Consider the following 21734-nt stretch of genomic DNA (forward strand, 5'->3'; position numbering starts at 1 on the left):
AATATAGCCAGGCATGCTCCGGTACATCTGTAATCCCAGCATTCTTGGATGTTGAAGCAGACTAAAGATCAAAAGTCTGAGCCCAGCCTGCATAATTTAGTGCCTTTATGAGACCCTGTCACAAATAAAATTTTAAAAAGGGCTGGGCTGCAGCTCATTGCAAAATCTCTGGGTTTGATCCTCATTTTGGAAAACAAAATATGTTATTCTCATGGTCAGTGACTAAGTTTTAAACAACCTCCATAATTTCTAAATTAAGAAATAATAAGGGCTGGGATAATAGCTCAGCAGCACAAGCACCTGCCTAGCAAGCACAAGGTCCTGAGTTTGATTCCCGGTATGAAAAAAACAAAAACAAAACAAAGAAATAATATAAGCTTTTTTTTCTTTGTTTCCCATTTTGTCTTTTCCTTCCTGGATTTAGTTGTCCTCTGAGCAAATTGAAGGATTGATTGAACAAGAAAATATTCTCTTGGTGAGTCAGAAGAGGAGGAGGAACACCAAGGATCATCATCTTCACCATGGAATCCTAGAAATCTGTTTGCTTCCAGGTTCTGAGGTGCCTACTGTCTGAAACAGGGACTAAAGTTCTGGATGTATGCATGGACGGCTTCCATGTAAATTTCTCACAGTTATTGGGGTGTGAAGCTGCTTTCTGTCTTTGGGAGCATATTTTCTTACTCTAACATTATTGAGGAGATGTCAGAGCAGGACTTTTCTCCCTCTCCAGTGGAAGCAGTGATGAGACTTGGGTTCTTTCTCTCTACCTGGTAGACCAGCATCCTTTCACTCACTGGAGACTGCAGTGTTGATGTTATCATGGCTTCCACTGTCTATGACATCATCTGAGAACTTGAGCTGCTGTGTCCCGGATTGAGATTTGGATCTCCTGAGGTCTGGCAGATGTATTAGCTTCTCCTCAGGCACGATTTTTTTTTTTCTGGACATAACTCTGAGCTTAGACTATTTAAGGGTCACATTCCCATGCAACATAGAAGAGTTCAACGTTTCCATGTGGGTCATTTTCTCACAGTCTTCTGCCTCCATTTCCTCAGAATTTGCAGGGAAGATAAAGATGACTTCAGCTGGCTTTCCTCATCCGCTGAAGATGGATACCGTGATACTAGACTGAGCCAAGAATCCATGGAATCCTGAATACGTTGCTCTGGTTTCAAGTCTGACAAACACTACAGGGGATCTTTGTGCTCCTGGGTTTGATCATTACTATTATTATCCTGAAGCCCCACCGTCCAGCTCCAATTCCTGAAGGCTTGCAGAATCACCCAGTCCATTTTGTGAGTGTGACCATTAGCTGATAGATTGGTACCTTTTCCTTGCAAGGCTTTAATTGTTTTGCTTTAACCTGGACATCCTGACAAAGAGGATTGGCACTAGGAACAAGAAAAGTACACTTTCGTAGCACTCCAGGGCTCCCTGTAGTATGTTATCTGGTCATGCTCAACACCAATGGCTTCCCACAGGTTTACGGTGTTTCCATAGACAGACTCAGGGCAGCCTCAGTGGAACAGTCAGCACACTGCATCTTTCACCTTGTCCTCCTGGGGTCATTTCACACTCAAGGCAGCAGGAGGGCTTTATGCGCCAGCAGCAACTTGCAGCTTCTGTGCACTCAGCCGCAAAACTATCTCATCACGTGCTGAGTACCGTGGTTTGAGCCATTCGGCTCAGTGCCCACCACAGTGACTTTTTCCATCCTGACAAAAATAGATGAGGTAGACCAGCAGCTTTTGACGCGTGTGACAGACAAAACAGAATGGGCACTAGTGTCCACCCTCCAGGGCCCAATGGAGAGGCAAACACTGCAATTTTACCTCTGTTTATCTTCACCGCACACTGTTCACATGTGGCTTATGTTACTGCTCTGGACAAAAGTGTAATCATTCCTCTTTCAAGTGCTTCTTTCTTCCGCTGGGCTCTGAACACTTGCAACTCTTTTTTCTCTTCTTCAGTCAAGGATTAACAACACCACACCTCATTAATGTATTGGCAACTGGTTAAAAAAAAAAAAAGCCTTAAATCTGATACTTTCTCTAGAGCTGTTAGTCAAAAAAAAATTTTCCCCTCAAAAAGAAAAGAAAACAAAACAACAAACAAATGAAAGAGTATCTGCTCTGTTCTAAGGCCCATGCAGACCCAGGAACCCTACCGTGACCTGCCAGAATCACTCAGGATCACCATCTGCTATGGAATTTCTTTACAAAGGCAGGTTGGCTCATTTTGGGGTCCATCTCTAAAGGCATAATAAATAAAGTTGAAAGGTTGTCCAACCATGGCTGCCCTGTCTGCCTGTTCATTCCCAGGAGCCCTACTGAGGGGACCCCTGAGGGGTCCTAACCTCTTAAGCTTGAACTTTTTTCTGGAAGTCTCTGGGTTCTGGAGTCAGAGACTACTGGGCTCAAATTCCAGTTCTGATCTTACTAGCTGAGGCAAGTCAAGCAAGTTCTGTGACCTCAATTTCCATATCTGTGAGATGGGCATGATAATAGGAATATACAGAGGATTAGAGAAAACAAGGCGAGGCATAGAGCCTGGTGCATGCTATGTGTTTACATATGACTGTCCCCTCCTATTCTAGTTTTTTCTTACCTGGGACTAAACTGGATGTGGTATTGCTGTCTCAGATGAAGCACTAAGATCTCCCATCCACGTACTAACCAGGCCCGACCCTGCTTAGCTTCCGAGATCAGACAAGATTGGTACAGCTGTAGACATGAAGCACTAAGATCACCCTTCTCATGACTGGAGTATGATTTTGGGGAAAGGAATGTCATATTCTTCCCAGGCCTTTGTATGTGTTGTTTCCCAGCCTAGAGCAGCAATTCTCAAACTCTGCCATGTATCAGAATCACCTTGCAAATTTGTTTAAACAGATATTGCTGCTGCCCACACTGAGGATTTTTGACTCCATAAGTCTGGGAAAGGGTCTGAGAATCTGCATTTCTAACAAGTTCTACTTTGATGCTGATATTCCTGGACCTATGTTTGGAGGACCACTGGCCTAGAATATTTTATCATTTGTTTCCTGTCCTCCTCGCTAACTCCTACTCATCCTCTGTGTCTCAGCCTTGATTTCATTTCCTCCAGAAAGTTTTCTTAAGCTCAAAGTCTAAATTATGCATTCATCCTCTGTACTTTCAAAGCCCTCTGGCCTTGCTTACTCATAGAACTTATCACAGCACTCTGTAATTGTCTTGCTACTTGTCTGTAGCCCACACTAGACAGTATCTACTTGCAAAAGGACCGTGTCTGCCCTACTGATGGCTGTATTTTCAGCATCTAGCCCACTGTCTGATACAGAGTGGGTATTCAATAAATGTTTGTTGAATTAATTGGTGAGCCAGGCATGGGGCAGTTGGGAGCAGAGCCTAGAGACTCATGAAGACGGGGTGGGTAAAGGAAGTGAGTTTGAGCACGGGCAGTGGCCAGGCACACCTAGGGGTTCAGGGCCAGGGACATTAGCAGAAAGTATGAAGACTTGAACTTAGACATTGAATCCAGCCTCTGGAAGGAAGGACTTGGGTCATGAGAGAAGGGCAGAGACCAACATCATATGAACTGAGGAGGAAAATGAGACTCAATTTCTGATTAAGATCCTTGATCCTCCCTCCTCCCCCCAAAACCTAGAGTTTAAAACACTAGTGGTTCTCTTTTTATTTCATGGTGTAACATACGGTCTAACTTGGTGACTATTTCATGAAAACTTGAAAAGGAGGTATCTTCTATTGTTCAGGATATGTTCTATCAATGTCAATTAGGCAAGCTAGTCAATAGTTTTCAAATCTTGGACAGTCTTAATGATTTTCTATTTACTGTCAAGTTTTGAGTGAAAAGTGTTTATAACTCCAAATATGATTATGGATTTTTCTTTCTCCTTTTAGTTCAATCAGTTTGCTTCGTGTATTTTGCCATTGTGTTATTAGGTAGACACATTAAAGATTATAATTTTTTTGAATGAAACAATTTATTAATGTACTTACATATAATCTTTAAGCAATGGTCTCATAAATACAGACTACAACTTCACATAGGCTAAGCAACTTGTTTTCTCCACTGAAATACTTGGGTTAAATAAAAAATTGACAGTGTTTATATTACTACCTTTACTTTTTTTTCCCCTTCTTTTTTATGCTAGTCAGTTTAGAACATATGCAGTTTGGGATTATAATATATTTTTGATGAACTAATCACTTTATCATTATGAAATGTTTCTTTACCCTTTTCTAAGATTCTGAAGTCTTATCTCATAATAATAGCCATTCCAACTTGCTTTTTTAAAAAAATAAATACAAACAGCTTTATTAAGATACAGTTTACAAACCAAACAATTCACCCATTTAAACTGTATAATTCTCAACTCAGCGTGGTAAGGCACATCTGCAATCCCAGCACTTGAGAGGCTGATGCAGGAAGATTGCTGTGAGTTCAAGGCCAGCCTGGACTACATAGCAAGACCTTGTTTGAAAAAACAAAAAACAAACAACAAAAACTCAAAAAAGTAACATGTGTAATTCGGTGGTTTTTAGTTTGTTTAGATTGTGCCATAATCATGACAGTCTAATTTTAGAACATTTTATGATTCAGATTTCTCTTGGTTTTGTATAATATTTTTATTATTTTGTGAAAAATATCTTTATTGAATTAAATGTTGTTACTTGTAACCATTCTAGATCTTCATATGGTATCTAACATGAGTTTATTATATGCAGCATATAGTTGCATCTTGCTTTTTAATCAAATATGATAATCTGTGTTTTGAGTGTAATGTTAAATCATTTATACTTAATTTTTGGTATGGTTGTGTTTTAATCTACCAGTATATCATTGGGTTCCCATTTACTGCACCTGCTTTGCTTATTTTTTTCCTCTTTATCTGACTTCTTTTTGGATTGAGTATTTTATCTCCACAATTGTTTTATTATCTACATCTCTTTTCTTTGTCTTATTTTTTAGTGACTGTTCTAAAACTTACAATACGTACTTAATTTTAGTCTATTTTTAAATAATGTACTGTTCCATGTATAATACAAAACATTTATAACAGTATGCAGCCATGTGTCACCTAACAATAGGATATGTTCTGAGAAATGTGTTGGTAGGCAATTTTGTCATTGTGCAAACATTATGGAGTGAGCTGTGTGTGATGTCACATTCCTATAATCCCAGCACTCGGGAGGCTGAGGCAGGAGGATTGCTGTGAGTTCAAGGTCACCCTAGGTAGTGAGTTCAAGGCCATCCTGGACTACACAGTGAGACCTTGTTTCAAAACAAAACAAAACAAAACAAAACAAAACAAAACAAAACAACCCACTACAGAGTGCAGTATAATTTATGTGCTATCCTTTTATACGATCAGCAGTGCAATAGGTTTATTTATATCAGTATCACCACAAACCTATGAGTAATGCATTATATTACAATATTATGATGAGTATGACATCATTAGGTGACAGGATAATTTTCATTTCATCACAGTCCTTTGGGATCACTGCCCTGTATATGGTCCATCATTGACTGGACTGTAATTAGGTTGTGAATGACTATACTTCTTGTTAGTCTATTCATTTATTAAAATTCACACTAGAGTTTTATTCTGAACAATCTTATGGCATTTTGTTATCTCTTCCAATCTATACCTAAATTTACTTTTGTTTATTTGCATGTTTTAATTTTTTTCTATGTAGAGAAACAATATTCTTTTAAAAGTAAGAAAATTGTGATATGAAGGGTCTGGAATGGTAAAAGGAAATATGAAAGGGCAACCTGACTAGATGACTCAGATTTGGTGAAAATAGGCAGAGAAATATGGGTCATTATCTTGCTGGTTTCTGTACAAGCTCTCTCCTGTAGGTGGAGGACTGGAACGTTTTACTCTTTCTGCTACAACTCTGAAAGAACCATATGAGACTTTGTGGTGGATTAACTAGCTTGTAATACCCAGCTGAAATGAATCACATGGTGCTGGGTGTGGAGGGCCCACCTAAGGATTGTTGCCAATAGTATAAAAAGAGAACCAGAGGGGAAGATGGTGTGCTGTTGATTCTCTTGGAGAAGTTTGTCATGCTAGTTTTCTTGATATGAATTCGGCTGTTCTCATCTAAGCAGGAGCTCAGGTCCTCATCGTCACTGAGGATGGCTGCGGTTCTTTTCAGGGGAGCTCTGGTCCTTACTCTGAATGTCACTTCCTGGCTCCAGTGCAGCTCCCTCAGCCTGCTGGCACAGATCCTTCATTCCGCTGGGGCAGACTTTCTAGCTTTCACTACTGACTTTTGGGCCTTCCCCATGCAGATTCTTGATACAGACTTTCATGAGACATTGTCGTGGGCTCTAGGCCTCCCACTGGACTTGTGGAGGACACTGCCATGGGCTCTAGATCTTCAGCCGGACTCTTTGGGTCTCTAGTGTGTGGACAGATCTCCTACACTCTTTTGCACTTGACTCTTTGGGTGAATATTATACAATAACCCTATAAATTATGTGTCCTGTATTAAATCTTTTCCCTTGTAAACCCTGACTGCCACAGACTTGCATAACCAGGGATTCTTGGCACAATACAGGTCGTTTGCTTAGACTTGCTAAATACAAAACAGTTTCACCTTGATCTAGTTTTTCTTTTATTCTGTTGTCCTGATATCAATTGTTATCATTATGAATGATATTTTAAATAAAATGAGTGATTGGAAAGGATTCCTGTTTGATTTCTACTTTTAACTGACATGAGCTGATTTTGCTTCAGGACATGATGGAACAGTAGGAACTGAATTTATCATCCAGTTTTAATAGCCAAAACTCTGGACAAAATAGCAACTGTTCTTGAAATTTGGGTGGTATGCATAGTGGACTGTGATTCCTGAGAAAAGGGAAGCAAATGAGGTGAGTTCTACAAAGGACCAAATAGAGTACCTAGATAGAAATTCCAGGATTCAATGCAGGAACAAGGAACACAGTGTCCAGAAATCTCTCTGTGTTGAAAACATAAATAGGAACTTGGGATGATCACTGTAGCTAGGACTTGTAGGCTAGAGTTCACAACAGTAGGTTGCTGCATAGAGATCTGTATATTTACCAAGAGCACTAACAGGTCCTTGATTAAGCAGTCTGCATGTAAGTGAGAAGAAACTACGAAGGCAATGGGAAGGAACATCACAAAACAATAAGCTGAACAATTTCCAGAGCTCACATAGGCCTGGGATGGCTCATGTTCCACCTGCCAGAGTGGAAAGATCTCACAAGGCATCTGGTCATCTGGAAGATTTTTCAGAAAGGTATCTCCTTAGTAGTAGGGAATCATTAGCCTACAGAAGATGTCTTCTGTATTTCCAAGAGAGCTTGAAAGGAACAAATCGATTCCAAGCAAGTGCACACCAGGACAAAATCCAACACTACTTGGTGAAATGTGACAAAATCCAGCATCCAAAAATGTACAGTGAACAACTTTAGACATCCAAAAAAAAACTACCAGGAATGCCAAAAAAAAAAAAAAAAAGTGGAAAATGAAACTCATAGCCAAGAGAAAAACCAATCAGTAAAACAGACCCAGACGTGACAGAGATGAATCAGAGGACAAAGATGTTAAAACAGCTTCTATAAATATATTCAACATACTCAAAAAGATAAAGGAAAACATGAGAAACAGAAGATACAAAATAAACCCAAATGGAACTTTTACATAACAAAAAATGTAATATATAAAATCAGCAGTCCCTAACCTTTTTGGCATTAGCGACTGGCTTTGTTGAAGACAATTTTCCAAAGACTGGAGGGGGTGATTTTACTTTTAGAATTTCTATTTTTTAGTTTTTTTTTCCTCAGTAAATGTTTGCGATACATACTAACTACATTCCCCAACACTAGCATTGTCACCTCAGCTCCACTCCAAAATATCAGGTGTTAGGTTCGCATAAAGAGCCCAAATCCTAGGTTTCTCACATGTGCAGTTCACAGTACGGTTCGTGTTCCAGTAAGAATCCAGTGCTGCATGTGATCTGAGAGGAGACAGAGCCAGGATAATGGAGAGGGTTGTAAATGTAGATGAATCTTTTCTGGCTTGCCTGCCACTCACCTCCTGCTGGCCCAGGGCTTGGCAACCTCTACATAAAACGAAAAAATATAATGTATAAGTTTAATAGGAGATTAGGCAATGTAGATGAAAAACGCTGGTGCACTAGCAACTATTTAAAATGAGGCTCAGATATCTGACAGGCGGGCGTTGGGGGTCAGGGTTGTAGGAGGGCCCTGGAGTCTGGAATGGAGATGCTTTGGTTTCTGTGGTTGGCGTTGGCGCCACGTTGGATCCTTGATCAGGGTTGCGGAGCGGACAGAGCCATTTCTTCGGCTGGGATGGAAGGGGACAGGAGTTGCTGAGAAGGGACTGAGGCGGCTTAGGGCAACGAAACGCCCCGGCCTGACCCAAGTCCAAGCGTGCAGCTGCAATGGCGGCCGAAGAGCAGGAAGCCAACCCTTTCACGCATGCGCAGGAGGAGGACTGGCGCGAGGGCGGCACAGGACGGGCCTCACTCCGCATGCGTGGCCGGGGTCGCCGTGGGCACGCTGGGTGCCTCCTGCGCCGCCGTGGCCCTGTATGGGCTCTGTTTCCCGACTGCTGGACTTCGAGGATAGCGCGGATCAGATCAGATTGAAAACGTGGCGCCTGTTAAAGATCAATTCACGAAGGTTATGCCCGTGCAGACGTGCACACCAGTCTCCAGCAGAACTGCAGACCTCGGCACACAGAAATGTATGTGGTGCCAGGTGAGACTGCGCTGGCATTTTATGAAGCTGAGAAGCCTACTGACAAACCAGTAGCTGGAATTCCTAGATAGGATGTTGTACCTTTTTTTTTTTTTTGGTACCAGGAATTGAACTGATGACCTCAGGCTTGCCAGGCAAGTGCTTTTATATCCTCAGCCTGTTGTACCATTTGAAGCTGGACAGTATTTTAGTGAAGTACAAAGCTTCTGTTTTGAAGAACAAAGAATCCCCAAGAAGTAGATAGGCCAGTGTTTTTCTACATTGATACTGAATTTGCAGAAGATCCAAGAATGGTGAATGTTGATTTTATCACTCTTTCTTATACATTTTCTGAAGTAAAAGAAGGGCGACCCGTTCCAGATTATGACTGAAGGAGCATCGAAGTCCTGTTTCAGATTTGTGACTTTTGAAAAATCATGTATCTTGTGTTCTCAGTGGAGAAATATTCTACAGTGTGGATTGAAACCTATTTTAAGTGATTCTCCTTCTTTTTCCTCCAGTGAATTTACCTCACTCAAAAGTGAGAGAACAGGTTCAGCTTTTATCATAAGAAACCCATAGGCTTCTATGAAGTATGTAATTGTTCGATAACATACTTAGAAGTTTGATGGTTTAAAAGAAAACAAAGTTGGTAGAAACAAAAAAACTGAGGCTGAGATAAAATAATATTGAAAATGCACGAACTGTAAGTTCGTGCAAAATGTGCCTCAAGCAGAACAAACATAAAGAAAACCACACCACTGCACATTATAATAAAGTTGTTGAAAACAAGTCATCAAAAGAACAATTTTAAAGCATCTAGAGGAGAAGAGGACATACTTTGTTCCGAGGAACAAAAATAAGACTGAAAATAAAGTTCCATTAGAAACTATGCAAAATGATATCTGTAAGTACAATTTGCTCTACTCAGTTGCATAAAATACAGGCACAATTCTTCCCAAGTTAGAAAAACATTGTTTTATTTTTCATTTGTAATTTATTTTTGATAAAGTTCAGTTAATGATTTATGAATTTTGAAAATATTTCATAAAATTAAATGATGAGCTCTAGAATTGTAAGTTCTAGATTTTTAGCTTTAAATATTATTTTTCTTCTACATAAATTTTATTTTGGCTGTTTAATTTTGGTTTTTAAATATAGTTAAAATCACAATTTAATATGCTTAACTCTTTATTTATTTTTTAGACAGGTTTTGTTATATAGGTTAGGCTGGCCTTGAACTCGCATTGTATCCCAGGCAGGCCTCAAACTCATGGATCTTCCTGCCTTAGTCTTCTGAATGCTGGAATTACAGGCATGTGCCACCACTCCCAGTTTACACTTGACTTTTTACTTCTTTTTCTGAAGTCACTATAAACATTCATGGCCTTGTCATTTTTTCCTTATATTGCTTTTGTTATTCATATAATTATTTCAGCGAATATTTGTTGGATCAGATACTATGGCACTGCCAGGCATGGTGGCACATACTTGTAATCCTAGGATTTGGGAGGCTGAGCCAGGAAGATTGCTACAAGTTTGAGGCCAACCTGGGCTACATAGTGAATTCAAGGCCAGCCAGCACTACATAGTGAGACCTTAACTCAAAAAAAAAAAAAAAAAATTATTCATGAATACCAATGTATTAGCTGAGTCATGACACAAATCATATTTCTTGGTTTGTGCTGTAGTCAGAGACATTTTGATAGCATTATTCAGTCTGTATACACTTATATACAAAGAAATGAAGACCTGAAAAGTGACCCAAGAACTCACCGAGCATAGATGGTGCAAATCTAACAGTGTTGCCACTTGCTGTCCCCCAGAATCTAAAAATCTCCAAGGGCCTCTGCGTCACCTTAGGAAAGATTTGACTCCAAGTTACAGAGAATTGTCAAATTTATACTAAAAAGGAATACATGAATATAAGAGTGTTTCATAGAATCCAAGGGCCGGAGCCAGCCTGAGGAGCTGCAGGAACAGGAGGCAGAAAACTCCTAGAAACCAAACCATCTCACCTTTATTTCTCTTTGTATGACTCCATGGTCTTATTTTTTTTTTACTCTGAGACTATGTCACATTCTTTCCTTTTTGTTTTGTCTTGTTTGTTTTTTACTTTATTTTATTGTGTTTTTTGTTGTTGTATTTAGTTTTTTTTTTTTAATTTTTTTTTAAAACCAGAGTCTTACTATATAGTTCAGGCTGGCCTTGAACTCAGTATGTAGCCCAGGCTGGCTTTGAACTTGAGGCATTCCTCCTGCCTCAGCCTCCCAAGTGCTGGGATTACAGGCCTGCACTGCCATGCCTGGCTTCACTCCCTTGTTACTAGGAAGGATAGATTTTCTTTTATATCTTTGGTGGTTATTGTTGTTTTGTGATTTGCTCCTTTCCTCTCCTCTCCTCCCCTCCTACCCCTCTTCCTCTTCCCCTCCCCTTCCCTCCCCTCCCTCTTTCTTTCCCTTTCTTTTTCTTTCTTTCCTTCTTTCTTTCTTTCTCTCTACCTTCTTCCCCCCTGCATCAGGAATTGAACTCGGGACCTCATGCTTGCCAGGCAGGCGCTGTGCCACTGAGCTAAATCCCCAGCCTGTCTCTCTCTTTTCTTTTCTTTTCTTTTTCTTTTCTCTTCTCTTCTTTTCTTTTCTTTCCCTTCTTTCTTTCTTTCTTTCTTTCTTTCTTTCTTTCTTTCTTTCTTCTTTCTTTCTTTCTTTCTTCCTTTCTTTTTCTTTCTTTCTTTCTTTCTTTCTTTTCTTTCTTTCTTTCTTTCTTTTTTTCTTTCTTTCTTTTCTTTCTTTCTTTCTTTCTTTCTTTCTTTTCTTTCTTTCTTTCTTTCTTTCTTTTCTCCCCTGAGACAAAGTCTCACTATATTTTCCAAGCCTTGATCTCAGGGGCTCAGTTGATTCTCCTGCCTCAGCTTCCTAAGTAGCTGGGGCTACAGTCATGTACCACTATACCTGGGTATTTGCCCATTTTTTAACTTGGTGCTCATCTTTGTAAAAATTTATTTGAACTTTTTGATGTATGAACACTTGGTCTTTGATACATGTCATAAATATTCCCACTTTGTCAGTGATCTTTATTTTGTGTATAATGTATGTATTTGGGTATTCCTGCGGTCAGATTTGTCACACTTTTCCTTTATAACCTTCAGTTGCTGTATAAGAGGAACAGTGAACATTTCTTTTCCAACTCAGTTTAATTCTACCTTTGTTGGAGTTGAAGTTTCCCTCCATATTACCAACCCTTTTCCTGGCCACTGTTAGAGTATCTACCTTCAATTTTGGAAGGCCACACGTGTCCAGATGTTTAGGTGGGGAGCTATGTGCAAAGATGGGTGGTAGTTAGTTTTGGGTGGTGGAGGTGGTGGCTGGATAGCATCACCACCTAGACAGACTTAAGTGTCACCATAGTGTGCTCCTCTTATTCTAAGCAAGAATTTGAGGTAGCTAAACCTTAAAGTGTGAAGTATGCTCAGGTGCAGACTTTAATATGGTTGGAAGATAAACAAATTTAGTATCACAATGCTTTAATACAAAGTTATCAAAAATTTCAGCTGGGAGCTGGTGGCATCTGCCTGTAATCTCAGCACTCTGGGAGGCTGAGGCAAGAGGATGCTAAGTTCAAACACAGCCTTGGCATCTGGGCAACATAGCCAGACCCTGTCTCAAAACAAAAATTAAAAAAAGGGCAGGGATGTAATTCAGTGTGGAAGTCCTGCCTTCAAATCCCAATATTGAAAAAAAAATCGTTAAAAATTTCAAGCATAGCTAAGTAGTTTGGATTATTGTTTCAGGTAGAAAAATCTCATTTTCAGTGTTCCCAGGTGAAGTGCAGAGGTTTTTAAAAAGTGACAGTTTTTTGCTTCTTTTCTTTTTGCGGTCGTTATTTTAGGCAAAAATTACATTAAGAATAAAATGTGTTAAAAAAAAAAGTAGTAAATCAATTTGAATTTAACCAACAGAGGGAGCTGGTTTTAGATATTTAAAATATTTCAGCCATTCTAATGTTAACGAATTGTTGAAATTTCGTAAGGAAATGAAACCAGTGGCCCACTGCTTACAGGTGTTTCTCTGTGACTTAGATAATTGTGTCTGGTACCATGGGTGTTAAATGCTTTAAGTTAAATAGCTCCTCGCGTTACTACTAAGTGAAGGAGGGAAGTGAAATGCGGAACAGATCATCACTCTGGACAGGAAGCAATAGAAAGGCAAATCTGTGTTGTTCTTGACTTGGTCCTTTTGCATTATTATTATACTTTTACTGGAAATGCTTCACAGCAAATACCCTCTTAGGCCACCGTTTAGCTGTTCAGTAAACGCATCATCTGTTACAGTTCAAGCCCGGTTGGGATAGAATATTTCTGTTCCCCTGGGACAGACCCTGTACTTTGAGTTAGTTTGCCTATGACCTCAGGTGGTTGAGAAAGGGACAGATCCATGGCTCAGGGACAGATCCGTCTCACCTTGGTGGAGAGGGGTTATCTGTTCTGACAGACACGGAGGTATATCCTCTAGTGCAGTTATAATTGGGAGAGAATATTCAAGGGGGCGATAGCTGACGACAAGCTTCCTCAGGTTGCTCAGGCCTGCAGACATGGTAAAGTGGGGCCTAGGCCTAGGCGTCTCTTGGACAAGCCAAGAAATGCAGCATGGATTCTTGGGGAACCCATATTTCTTTGTAAGGAGAAGTGACAATTTCTATGGTTGGGGTATCTTTGAGAAGAACCCCAAGAAAATAAAAAGCTGCGTTCCTATCAGCGCAGCCTGAGCAGAAGTTGTCCTAGAGAGACAAGCCCTGCTGGGATTAGCCAGGGCTCCTCAGTCAGAGAAAGAGCTCGGAGGTGGCCATTGGGTTCCACCAGCAGGGAGGTCACGTGCAGTGGGAGCCACAGAGAGAGCTGTAGCTCTTCCAGGTACCAGCATCAGCGTGATCATGGGGAAGATCCCAGGAGAAGTTCTGAACCTTAAGGGAGGTGGTAAGATGCTTGTAGCTGCAGCTGTACCGTCCGTTCTTCTACTGGATCACTCTTTTGTTCTTATTTTTTTGATTTTTTGAGACAGTCTGTCACTATGTAGCCCAGGCTGGCCTCAAACTCATAGTGATCCTCCTGCATCAGCCTCTCGAGTGCTGGGATTACAGGCCTGCATCATCACACCCAGCGTACTGGATCATTCTTATCTCCTTACACACTGGCTAGTAGTGTGTGAGGTATGGTCAGAACACATGGTAAATGTTTACATTTTAAAAACTGTGTTACAGTAAAAGATACACTGTCATTAATTCCCCTCAAAATATGACCCCCTCACTTGAACACACTTATTCATCATTCTTGCCACTTTTTTTTTATTGTTGTTGTTTTGAGGCAGGATCTTGCTATGTAGTCCAGGTTGGTCTTGAACTATGTAGCCCAGGCTGGCCTCAAATTCATGGCAATCCTCGTGCTTCAGCCTCTCAAAATCTTGAATTTCAGACATGTGCCACCACACCCACCTGAAAAGTCTTCTTGTGAATAGGTCTTTAGTTATGCCGTTGTGGCTGCTTTAATGTCATGAGTTTAAAATGTTTACCTTTTACGATCATTTCAACTTTGGAGAGGAGCCAGAACACACACAGTGCCAAATCTGATGGGCAGGGTGGATGAGGACACAGTGTAACGTTTTTATGAGCCTGATTGGGGCAGCGCTCAGCAGCAACATTCGCCATACTCTTCATCGTCTGCTGCAAAGAGTGTCGCAAAAGAGGACTTTCAGAACCGGGTATCACACACGGAGATGACAGGAGCCAAAGGAATAAGAGGAGTTGTTTTCTCCTTGTGTCTCTGTTAACAAAAAGAGCCGCCTCCACCAAATCCTTCAGCAGACTACCCCCCAATCTCTCATCTTCTTGGCCAGAATTGTGCCACATGCCCACTCCTGAGCAAATCATTGCCAGAGGAAACTAGGTCGTCGTGACTGGTGTGAGCCGATCAGGATTTCCACTGCAGCTGGCGGGAGAGGTTTTGTTTGCAAGAAGACAGGGGAGAACAGACTCTGGGCTTTGTATCTTACATTTTGATCTAACTTTTGATAGAAAATAGAACTGCACGAAGCACCAAACCCAGTGAACTTGGTTTGCCTTCATTCCTTTTAGCTAAGCACCCTTTAGCTCCTCCTACTTCACATGCTCCTGGCTTTCCTCTTTCCCCTTTCTGGGTTGTCTGGGTTGGCTGTGCAGGATTGGTTTATTAGCGCATGTTTGTAGTGTGTGCCGCTCACAGTCATCTCAGGGAGCAGGTCTGTGTACATCACACAGCTTGGCTCTTTCTTTATGCCCTTCCCCCTTCCCTCCTGCCTGTCTCTCTCCTCCTCTAAACGCCCTTGCCCCATTTTCATTCTTGTTGATTTTATTACTCTTATCTCCCGCGTCTGACATATAACGTTTACATTCCTTGAGGTCATTAGGTTCCGGTACATGGCGAATCTTTATTCTGCTCGTATTCCCCTCTCCTCCATTCCCCTCTCACCTGTGTTCTCTTGGACCCCTTCCCATCTGTAAGAGATCCATCTCCTTGTCTCCTTCTCGCTGTCCTTTATTATCCCCTTTGTTTGCACTTTACCATACTCAAATGAGAGGTACTGAATGGTATTTAAGCTTGTGTGTCTGCTTTATTTCACTCAACATTATATTTTCCTGGGTGCACTTATTTTCCTACAAATGTCTCAAATTTGTCTTTCTTTATGGCTGAGTAATATTCCATTATGTACAGATACCACATATTCCTTATCCAATTACTGTTGATGGATATCCAGGATTTAGCTATTATGATGTGTGCTGCTATAAACACTGGTATCGTCACCAGTTCATATGCTCTTATTACTTTACTTAATTTTCTGTCTCTTTTGTCATAATACACATTCCCTGGAGACAGAGACCTTGCCATTTTGTTCACTGCAGGATTCCTGGCACCTAGAGTCATATCTGGCAGATACTCAAATGCTCAGTGAGTCAAGGAATGAAAAGGGCCACATCCAGCAGGGGGTCGGTGTGCCCTGGAGGAACCAGGCTGCCCTGCGTCAGCAGAGCCCGCGCTCGTTGAGAGGGTAGGATGTTGTTCCAAGGGGTGTGGTGGGGGTTTCCTCCAGCGGAGTGGGAGACTGTGCTTGATTCCTGCGTTACCTGGGGAGAAAGGACAGAGTCTTTGGGGACAGGAGAGGCTAGGTATTAACCGGGATTTGCAGTTAGAAGATGAAGAGCAAGGACATTTCTCAAGGCTTGGCAGCCTCTCTCTGTTGGGATGGCGAAGGAGACAGTACTTAAAGTAGTCCACTCTGTCGTGGCCAGATTGAGGGGCAGTTCCTTCAGGGCCCAGGGCCCAGTGGGTCAGAGCGCTTGCCTACTCTGCACCCCTTAAGACCTCTTGGGACTGGAAATGTCTGGTGTATGCTTAATTAAGGCAGGACTCCAGGTGACCTGGATGAGGCACTATGAGTCACAGAAGTGGTAACAAATGCCCTGATACCGCCCTATGTTCATAACTTCCCTTCTCTTCCACACGGAAATTCAAAGGGCAGACAGCAACGGATGACAAGGACTTGTCTCAGTATGTGATGGTGGAAAACAGGAGCTTTGGGGTCAGAAACATTTGTGTTCAGATTCTGTCACTGATGTACCTAATGCTCTTGGGCAAGATGTTTCACCTCCCTGAAACTTAATCTCCTCTGTGGAATAACTGCCTTTGAGAATTCACTTAGATTCGAGGTTTTGATACATGGGAAGGGCCCCGGTGCAACGCTGTATGATTATTAAGGTCGTACATTTGGGGTTCTAATTCCACGATGTGCAAAAGCACTTCTTTGGTGAAGTCTATCATTCCTTTCTCCTGGCAGCTCTACAAATCCTGGAGGACCTGAGACTTGTAGAGAAGTCAAATGGTTTAAAGTGAGAAGTCCATTTCAAGTGAACCTGGGTCACGGTTGATATCCAGCATGCTGATTTGAATTGGTTTTGCTGCTCTTAACAGCAAGTATCTTAACTCACACGGCATAGGACATGTTTGGTACAAAGCAGCGTTTCCAGTGGTCACTGGTATTATTACTGCTGCTATCTTTGTTCATGAAGGTCATACCCTAGGCTTGTATAGTATAGTTCATGAAGGTCATACCCTAGGCTTGCTGGAACATTCCTGAAACTCAGTTGTCAGTGTCATTATCAAAGACAAGTTGGTAAGTCAAACTCAGTGTGTGTTGTGTGTGTGTGTGTGTGTGCGTGTACATGTGTGTTACTGAGCACTGAACCCAGAGTTTTCACCCTAAACTACTAGCCCTTTTTTATTTTTTATTTTGAGATAGGATTTTGCCAGGTCTCTAAATTGTCCAGGTAGGACTTTAACTTGTGATCTTCCTGCCTCAGCCTCCCTCAGTGCTGGGATTGCTGATGTGTGCTACCAAGCTTGACTGTCAAACTGTTAACTAGGTTTTTGCTACTGGTTCTATCCGTAGAATATTTCTTCCTCTTTCTCTCATTCATCCATTCCATAAGTCTCAGACTAGGAAAATGAGTGTTTTGTTACTTAAATCATCTGACAGCAAGAGATGGATTCTCCAGCCTCCCCAAGAAGCCTCCAGCAGAAGGCAGCGGGGACCAAGCGAGTGAGTCTGGTGTTTGCGCTGTGGAAGGAAGACGTTATAACCCTACCGCTAGAGTTTTCTCACCTTTGGCCAGACCTTAGGTGGTCCATTCCCGTCTACTGGCCGCTCACAGGCATTCTAAAAGCCTCGCACCGCTTGGCGTCCTGCCTGACCCCAGCTGACTGCCACAGCAGGCTCCCGGCCATGCTGTGCTCTGCCTAGCTTTAATTACCCTGGAACAGCTGCTGTCTCCTTTCTCGGTGCAGCCCCAGCCTGGGGCTGGCTTCCAGCTGGCTTCGGGAGAGCAGGGACCCAAAAGGCCGCAGGTCTCTGCAGAGGACGTTTTCCATGAGAGCATGGCCGCTTTGAGCTGCAGAGAGTCACTTTTCTGTTGTCCCTGCCAGTAGCAGAAGAGTTTTCTGCTATTTGAACTCACAGTTGCCAGAGTTAACTGGGGAAGGAGGACCTCTTAGAGGAATGTGTCCTTGGGTGTGGATCACTTTCATCAGGCAGGAAACCAAGAACACCACTCATTCTGGCTCTCCGGAGAACCAGAGGCATGAAGTTACACAGTTCATGAAGAAGCAAGCTAAGCAGCTGCATTAATACACCAGGAAAACCGTCCTGTACCAGCAGCAGAGGGTGTGCTGGGTTGGCCCTGTGGCATCAGTCTGTTTGCAGGGCTCAGGGCATCCTTGGGGGTACTGGAAGGCTGTGATTCTGAGGGGATGGGACAAGGGGGCCAGGAAGGAGTGAGCGCTCCTGGGTTGGGGCTGTGGATTTCTGGTGGCCAGGTGCCATTCTCAGCACTGGAGAGAGTTCTACTTGGGGGGAGGCAGGCCCACAGTCAGGTCAGCTGGGAGAGGACTGTTTGCTCAAAGCAGCCTAAGCCCAAGCGGCAAGGTGGGGAACCAAAATCATCCCCAAAACAAGCAGTGTAAGCAGAGTGGAACAAAGTTTGAGCAATGGGCCAAGGGGGAGGCGCTGAAAGGGTGTCTCTGGGAGGCAGCCTGTGGGATGCTGGAGGTGTGCACGGGTGCTGCAAGCAGCCGTCCTGAGCAGCAGATGGGAGGCTGAGCCTGGCCTCCTCGAGTTCCTGGGTTGACCCCATACTGATAGACCTGGCTGCCCCGGCTGTAAATGTTGGCTTATATGGCCTGTGGAATTTTTAAAAATTTCAACGATCTGTGATTAAGAAATTCGGCTGTTTTCACATGAATGCACCTAGGAAATGTGGAACCTCCCTGCATTGTTTAATGCTGTTCCTCAGGCCTGAGAGGGAGGCTTGTGTCTTGCCACACGGAATTCCAATTTGTCCCAAGATGCAAACTTGCTGGGTTGGAGCCAGTCTCTGTCCCCTCAGTCTATTAGCCATGGCTCTCGCAAGGTCCCAAACCACAAAGTAAGTGGTGAGGGTTTCATTCAGTGTCTTCCATCTTTTCTCCGTAGCTGCTCCATGATGTCTTTCTTTGTTTTTTTTTTTTTGTTGTTGTTGTTGTTGTTTTGGTACCAGGAATCGAACTCAGGACCTTGTGCTTGCCAGGCAGGCGCTTGTAGCGCCGAGCCACATCTCCAGCCCTTCATCATGGCTTTCTTAAGTTTTTGTTTTTTCATGCCATCTGATTATTTTGTCCTCTGGAAGTCTTAAATGTTTTTAAATTTTAATACTTTTTTATTTAAGAAGCAAGTCATAGAGAACTGTGATAAACGAGAAAGGTGATAGAACTTTGACAGATATCTAGTCCTTGGCTAGATCTGAAAAATCACAACGTAATGGAAACAAAGGGTCTGGCAGGGAAGAGGTCTGGCTCCGTGCCCATTTGAGTTCCAGTGAACAGCTGACCTCTGAAGCCACTCAGCCCCTCCAGGCCTCATCGGTCAAACAAGATCAGTGCTGCTCCAACCGTGACTTGTACACAGACCACCTCGGGCCTTGTGAGATGCAGATCCTGATGCGGAAGGTGTGGGGTAGGTCCTGAGAGTCTGGCTCCCCATGGTGTTGTTGCTTCTGGTCCAACTTGAGGAGCCAGGGCTTAATGGCCCTCTAAGTAATTCTCCATCCTGAAATACCTCAGGTGCTCCTTGGGTGTGTACATGGGACTTCTCCAAAATACAGGCGCCAAGGTTCTGCCTCTAGGGAAAAGGGTACAACTGGTCTGAGAGAAACCCGGGGAACAAGCCTTCCAAAAAAACCTTTTTAATAAAATTTAAGGAAAAAAAAAAAACAAAGTTCCAAAAAAAAAAAAAAGAAAAAAAAAAAAAGTAAAAAAATGCAAAAAGGTATCTTCAAAATAGTTACTCAAAGTACAAGATGGGAGCATAAAAAATTTTCCAAAGGATATTGGCACAAATCTTTCTTTTCAATGACCTAAGAGAAACTAGTAGTATAACTATCTTGCATTTTTTCCTTTTCCTTTCCTTCCTTTCCCCTTACCCCATCCTATTTCCTCTTTCCTTTTGAACAATTCCTTCCCATTTCACAATATCTATTATACATTTTGGTTCTTATTTACACTTTTAGTTTCTTACACTAGGGAGAAATATGATGTTTACACATGTGAGTCTGATATATTTCATTTATGAGTATGGTCTCTAGTTGCATCCATTTACCTAGAAATATCTCATTTATCCTTCTTTATGGGTGAGTAGTACTCCACTGTATAAAAACACCACATCTTTTTAGCCATTCCTTGGTTGATGGGCATTTCGGGTGTTTCCAAGATCTAGCTATTATAAATTGTGTTACTGGGAGTGCACATATATCACTGTGGTATGATGTTTTTAATTCTTCTGGGAGGATACCCAGAAGGGGAATAGCTGGGTCAAATGGAACCTCTAATCCTAGTTTTTTAGGAATCTCCATACTGACTTCTACAATGTTTGTACCAGTCTACACTCCCACCAACAGTGGAGAAGGGTTTCTTTACCCCCACAACCTCACCAGTATTTGTTATTGGTTGATTTCTAGATGATAGTCCTTCTTTCTGGAGTGAGATGGAATCTCGGTTGCTGTTTTAATTTGCATCTCTCAGACCAATGATGTTGAACATTTTTTCCTATATTTATTTGCCACTTGTATTTTTTCATCTGAGAAGTGCATATTCATCTCAGATGCCCATTTTTGGATTGGGTCTTTGCATTTGGGGGGGGAAGTCTGATTTTTTTTCAATTCTTTATATGTTCTAGCTATAAGTCCTTTGAGGGACAACTAGCTATAATTTTTTCCCATTCTGTGGTTTTTTTCACTCTGTTGGTGATTTCTTTTGTTGTGCAAAAGCTTTTTAATAAGATGAGATCCTAGTTGTTGATTCTTTGTAGTAATTCCTGTGATCTGAGTTATGTTCATGAAGTCTCTGCCTACATCTGTGTTTTCAAGATTTCTACCTATTTTCTCTTCCAGCAGATTTAGTGTTTCTATTTTAATATTTAGATCTTTAATCCATTTTGATTTTAATTTAGTGCATGGTGAGATATGGGCCTAGTTTTAGTCTTTGGAAAGTGGAAAGCTAGTTTGTCCAGCACCACTTATTAAAGAGGCTATTTTTCTTCCAGTGACCATTTTTGGCCCTTTTGTCAAAGATAAGGTGGCTGAGTGTGGTTGGAGTTGTGTCTGCATCTTCTAATCTGTTCCAGTGATCTTCAGATCTGTTTCTTTTGCCAGTACCATGCTGATTTTATCATAGTAGCTTTGTAGATAACTTCAAATCAGGGATTATAATGCTCCTCCCTTGCCTTTGTTGCCAAGAATTGCTTTTGCTATTCTAGGTCTCTTCTGGTTCTAGATGAATTTTAGGAATGTTTTTCTCTAGTTGTGTGAGGTATGCTGATGGTATTTTGATTGAAATTACATTAAATTTGTATAAAAATTTTGGGAGTATGGCCATTTTCACTATGTTGGTTCTTGCTATCCATGAGCAAGGAATATCTTTCCATTTTCTGATATCCTCTTTGATCTCCTTTTTCAGAGTACTGTAATTTTCAGTGTATAAATCTTTTACTTCCTTTGTTTGATTGATTCCTAAGTATTTCATTTTTTGGATGCTATTTGTGAAGGGTATGGCTTCCCTAATTTTCCCCTCAGTGAGTTTGTTGTTTGTGTACAAGGATGCTATTGATTTTTGAGTGTTGACTTTGTATCCAGTTACATTACTGAATTTTGTTTTTAAATCTATGAATCTTTTGGTGGAGTTTTTGGGGTCTTCTGTGTAGAGTATCATGTCATCCTCAAATAATGATAATTTAACTTCTTCTTCTCCTATCCTTATTCCTTTTATTTCTTCCCCTTGTCTAATTGCTCTGGCTAATGTTTCCAGAACTATATTGAACAGGAGCAGTGATAGTGGGCATCCTTATCTTGTTCCTGATTTTAGAGTCCAAGATTTC

At 41.7% G+C, this 21734-nt stretch overlaps 1 pseudogene; it reads right to left on the reverse strand.

Moving 5' to 3' along the window:
• Positions 1-420: 420 nt before the first annotated feature.
• Positions 421-1371, reverse strand: LOC102004286 (annotated as a pseudogene).
• Positions 1372-21734: the final 20363 nt, after the last annotated feature.

Source organism: Chinchilla lanigera, unplaced genomic scaffold (assembly GCF_000276665.1).
Source record: "Chinchilla lanigera isolate Chin_1 unplaced genomic scaffold, ChiLan1.0 scaffold00019, whole genome shotgun sequence".
Classification (NCBI taxonomy): Eukaryota; Metazoa; Chordata; class Mammalia; order Rodentia; family Chinchillidae; genus Chinchilla; species Chinchilla lanigera.